Here is a 6,466-nt window from a genome sequence, read left to right on the forward strand (position 1 = left end):
CTCCTATTGATTGTCATGGGCCGAACCAGCCTGACTTTTTATTCGGTAGATAGCTGAAGTATATCACCCCTTTATCCTTGGTCTTTGCAGCTTAGAGATCCACTGCAGCATAAGACTGTCCTTGTTGCGGTGGTTCAACACACTGGTTCAACGGACGATATATAGAATCTGACAATATCTCATTTAACGAGACTACATCCAATCGATGTGACTATTGCCCACGTTTCTTGGTTATTACTGCCTCTACTGACTACCGGACTGATCTGAATCAGGCTACCGTCCTGCTGTTACCACTGCCTCTATTGACTGCCAGACTGATCTGATGCAGGTTCCTGTTCTGCTGTTACTACAGCCTCTACTGACTGCCAGACTGATCTGATGCAGGCTACTGTCCTGCTGTTACTACAGCCTCTACTGACTACCAAACTGATCTGATGCAGGTTCCTGTCCTGCTGTTACTACAGCCTCTATTGACTACCAGACAGATCTGATGTAGGCTACCGTCCTGCTGTTACTACAGCCTCTATTGACTACCAGACTGATCTGATGTAGGCCACCGTCCTGCTGTTACTACTGCCTATATTGACTACCAGACTGATCTGATGTAGGCTACCGTCCTGCTGTTACTACAGCCTCTATTGACTGCCAGACTGATCTGATGTAGGCTACCGTCCTGCTGTTACTACATCCTCTATTGACTACCAGACTGATCTGATGTAGGCTACCGTCCTGCTGTTACTACAGCCTCTTTTGACTACCAGACTGATCTGATGCAGGCTACAGTCCTGCTGTTACTACATCCTCTATTGACTACCAGACTGATCTGATGCAGGTTCCTGTCCTGCTGTTACTACAGCCTCTACTGACTGACAGACTGATTTGATGCAGGCTACCGTCCTGCTGTTACTACTGCCTCTATTGACTGCCAGACTCATCTGATGCAGGCTACCGTCCTGCTGTTACTACAGCCTCTATTGACTGCCAGACTGATCTGTCACTACTGCTTCACAAGAAAAAAAACCAGCTGTGAGACCGTCGCCTGTGAAACTCCCAAACCCAAAACTGTACATACTGTCGATTCGCAGACTCCAAAACCAGTACCTAAACCAGAACCAGAAAATGTTCAGTTTTCAAAGAAAGAAAATTATTAAAACAAAACCATCAAAAAGAGAAGCTGCAAACACCACCACCAAACGCCACCTCTACTTCAGAGGTCCCCATAAAGGTCCATCACTCCGTTGGTCCTCTGGACATGGAGATAACTCCAACTCCACATGAAACAAAAAGGAGTACAAAAAAACTACCTCACGTTCACGTGATATATCTCACGTGGAAGCACCACAATGAATCCACAATACATTATACACTAGAATTGCAGAGGTCTTAAAAAGAATTTTGATAAAATACAACTATTATTTCAAGCTTTTAAACCGTCGGCTTTTTGTCTCGAAAAAACTTAACTAAAGAACACAGATCAATTTGATATCAGTCAGTACAGTTCTTACCATTCGTTTTCCCCCTGATGATAAAACTACACGAGGTTCTCTATCCTGGTGAGGCAGAGCTTAATCCATAACCCAATTCCACTTAACACTCATCTTCAAACTGTTGCTGTCCGTGTAACTCTGAACATAGTCTTTACTTTATGTTCACTGTATCTTCCACCTTCCTCAATCTTATCTTCAGATTTTGTATGATCAGCGCCCGAAGCCATGGGCGATTTAAACGGGGGAGTAATGATACAAATAATAAAGGAAAAATCCTTGAAGATTTTATCTCAAACAATGATTTATGCATCTTCAATGATTGATCCAATCCTTGTCTGCATCCTGCTACTGGCACATACTCTGTCCTTCATCTTTTACTTACAGATTAAAATATTTTAAACGAATTTGAATGGTCGGTCCACGATGACCTTTGTGGAAGTGACCATTTTCCAACATTACATTCAACTATCAATCCCGCTGATGAATTTTAACAAGACATTTTCAGGAATGCTCCTGATCCTCTACAACTATTTTCAGACCAACTAAATGCTATTGCAGACGAAAGTATTCCTAAGTCCTCTGTGAACCGTCATATACGTAAGCCATGGTTTGATAATGATTGTAAACAAGCCAGAAAATATAAGAAGGAAGCTGAGAAATATTTCCGCCCACATGCTACCCTGGACAACCTGAATGATGTCAAGGCGAGCCGTACTTATAAACAAAATAAACGTCAATCCAGATGAAACTATGTACCAAAATCTAAAATCAACCACTAAATCTGAAATTGTCAACAAGCTGGTGAAACTTTAGCAAACCAGGAAAGAGTAAGGTCAATTTTAACTCTGACAATGGTGAGGACAACAATGAAACATTTTAACTCCATGAATTGCATACTGTCCTGGGGAAAGCTCAAGACACTGCAGCAGGAGCCGACAACATTCATCATCAGCCCCTGAAACACTTGCCCGATTAATGTTTGGAAACTATACTTAATAAATTTATATTTGATGAAATATGGACAACTTGAAATTTCCCTCCTTCGTGGCACAATTATTATATTTCCTATATTATCATTCCTATACCAAAGCCTGGACGGGATCATACAGATCCATCCGATTACCGTCCAATATCATTAAATAGCTGTGTAAAACCATGGAAGGCATGGTCAACAATCGAATAGTCTGGTACTTGGAGACCAATAACCTCCTGAGTGACATCTAGTGTGGTTTCCGAAAAGACAGAAGTACCATTGACCATTAGTGGCGTTTAGAATCATTTATTAAAAGTTCCATTGTCAACAAACATGGAAACAAGGTACTGTATCAATCTTTTTCGACCTAGAGAAGGTATATGGTACAATGTGGAAACATGATATTTTAAAGGTTTGCATGAATTTGGATGGGGGTGCAGAACACCCCAGTTTATTTCTCAATTTTTAAATAACAGAACATTTCAAGAACGAGTGGGCTCTACCATGTCTGATCATTTCGATCTAAATCAGGGCGTCCCTCAAGGCAGCATCCTATCTGTCACACTATTTAGCATAACACGTGATAGTCTCACTATAGGTTTGAACACCTGTGTTGATGGGTCACTTTTTGTGGACGATTTCACTTCTTGTCGTGGTAAGAATATGCATACAATAGAAAGACAGCTCTGTGTTAACAAAATTCAAAAATGGGCCAACGAAAATAGCTTCAAATCTTCTTAATCCAAAACAAACTGCATTCACTTTTGTCATATATACAAACCGCGCGGGCGCGCGCACACACACACACACACACACACACACACACGCACGCACGCACGCACGCACGCACGCACGCACGCACGCACGCACGCACGCACGCACGCACATGCACACGCACACGCGCACACACACACAGAACACACACACACACAAAAACACACGCACACACACACTCACTCACTCACTCACTCACTCACTCACACACACACACACTCACACAGACACACTCACATACAGAGACCACACACACATGCAATTTTGACAAAACTATACCAAAGATATAAAGATATACATAAAATATTGCAATGATAGCTGATTTAACATATGTAGATAATCATAGTAACACACTCACACACACACTCACACACTCACACTCACACACACACTTTACATACACACACACCCGGAAAGCTAATGTAATGAATTGTGTGTCTGACGTCCTCCAAGGAGAGAAGTAACCTGGTGTGCTTGCACTGAGAAAGTATACTGTGTTAAAAATAGTATATGTATTCACACATTATGTGATAGATGTGTGTTGTGAGGAATGTTGAAAACCAATGCGTCACCAAACCGAGCGTAGTACATTAATGAGGTCAGTTATAAGAAGCTTCGCATATAAAATGTCAGTTTAAATACGAAAATAATTCAGCTCTTATCAGCCGTCGCTCATCCGGTACACTGCGAAAGGGTAACCCCCATTCCACCCACCTCCTCCCCAACCCCACCATCCCACACACACTTTCCCAATGTTCTATTTAATTGAGAGTGACATTTAAATAAAATAGTCTGTCTGTCTACCCCAACATTTGTTGAATGTTCAGCCAGGCGTAGAACAATCAAAGGTTCAACTGGGGTATGGCAGTAAGATAAGTTCACCCTTCACTTTGAGTTCACTCTCTCACCGCCTCCTTCTTCCAGGGGCAAGGGAGTTAACTGACTGTAAAAGTCCAGTTTCTTGATTTTTACAGTCAGTTAACTCCCTTGCCACGGGAAGATGATTTCATTCATCATATAAATCTCTGTCATAACTATTAACGATGTTCGCCTATACTAATGATAAGTATGAACTATGTTCATCGATAATCAATGATAAATCTGTTCATTAATGAGGTTTCTATGTCTGATATGAATAAACTACTTTTTGGACTCCTATGCAATCATCATCTCATAACTTCATCTCAGACAAGGCCGCATAACACCAATCCAGTATGCTGATTATGTATCCCACCTTATTCGAATTCCGACATAATCATGATGTAATTGTTGTAACTTTAAGATATATATGTGTTGTAAAACATAAAAGATATGTGATCTGTATGTTGTTAAACTTAAATTGAAACAAAATATATGTCTAAATGTTGTAAAACATGTAAGAAAACAAACACAATGTTCTATATAATTATGTTTATCTGTCAAATATGTGATCTATATGCAAGAGTACCATAAATCATTGGTAATAAAAGTTTTTGTATCATATATGGCGATCTATATGTTCTAAACCATTGGTAATAAAATTGATGTATTAAACAAGTTATTCCACTTATTATTTCACTTCTCCAACAATCTGACCCATGCCCACTGAGAGAGAGAGAAGGAGGAGAGAGAGGGAGGAGAGAGAGGGAGAGGAGAGAAAGAGGGAGGGAGGAGAGAGAGAGGGAGGGGAGAGAGAGGAGGAGAGAGAGAGGAGAGAGAGAGGGGGGGGAGAAATGCTTGGCGATTTTATGCGTATTTCGCACACGGCCGACTATCAAGACCCCCTGATGATATAGTTGGCACCACCCGCCACTTAACCCCGATGTTGTTATACCCCTATCAGTTTTGGGAAAGTGGGGGGACACCTGCGATAGATACCCAGGGTGGGGATTCTTGGTGATAACAGTTTTCCCAGTACACATGCTTGTCGATAGAGCCGACCAACGAGGGTGGAGCAGTTACAGTGCGTGGGCTGGCTGATTGTGTTCCATCGTGCCCAGATGACGTGGGACGTTGCTCATGCTATAAACCACTGGTGTGGCCTCCCAGGCTCACTTAATTACAGGCTAGCTTGATATGGCTGGAATAGTGTTGAACCCGGCCTGGATGTCTCGCTCATACATGATCAATTTTATGTTCAGCTCTTTTGAAACATTACAGCCTGAACTTAGTATCATGTGACGTTATATGAATATAATGAATATATAGTATTTTCATTCATAGGAGTACTTGTGATAACTTTAATAACGATTGCTTTGATTTTGCTTTGGGCTCACTTGTCTTAGTGTCCATTAGTTAGATATCGTCATTTAAAAAATATAAGCGACAAAACCCTTTCCATATCCACAAACATGTATATATATATTACTGTTAAGTCAAACTTATTTGAGAATATATTATATGATTTGGATTTCTTAATCCTAGAAATCAGAGGAAATAATAATTGAACACTGAATGCTCTTAGCATATTATATACATGTAAAACTAACACACTTATGTCGTGTTTACCCATCACCTGGTACCGTCTGTAGTTTCGATCTTCTACTCATTCCCTCTCCGCTTATTTTCAACACGGTACAGTAAACTACGTTTATACCGAACATGCTTATAACGAACTACGGTTATTACGAACTAGATTTAGTGGTCCCTTTATGTTCGTTATAACCGTACTTTACTACGTAGTTTAACGCATATACAGTTACATATGTCGTCTGTCAAAAGCACTCATGTTTCAAATAAAATATAACAGTTCCTCATGAAGTGATTATCATGTCTTATAGTGTCTGCTGATTGCTTTTCGATAAGGGTGTTCAACTATAACAAAATAATGTGAAATATATCATTTCTTCTGCAGCTAAAGGTATGTGAGCGAGTAAAAACTATGCAACTATATATTGTAGTTCCATTCCATTCCACACACTACTGCACACAACATGGGCTATTTAAAAACAATTCGTGTCTGGTTTGAAGGCAAGTATAACGGCGGTAGACATCAACTTTTTTGAACATTTTTGAACATTTTTGTGTATTGAAACACGGGGATGGGGTTGGGGTGGTGGGGGTGTTTAAAGGGAGGTATGAATATTTAGTTGTCTGTTCATGTAACTGATTTCACTATTTTTTCCTGAATGAAATATTAATTAAACCACATGAGCTTACATCTTGCTGAAATGTGTGGCCCGGTCAATATCAAATATCCATGTCCATCAAAATCCGGCGTTTACCGGCATACCAAAAAGTATTATGTAACACT

Source organism: Haliotis rufescens, unplaced genomic scaffold (genome assembly GCF_023055435.1).
Source record: "Haliotis rufescens isolate VD_foot unplaced genomic scaffold, xgHalRufe1.0.p SCAF_2, whole genome shotgun sequence".
Taxonomy (NCBI): domain Eukaryota; kingdom Metazoa; phylum Mollusca; class Gastropoda; order Lepetellida; family Haliotidae; genus Haliotis; species Haliotis rufescens.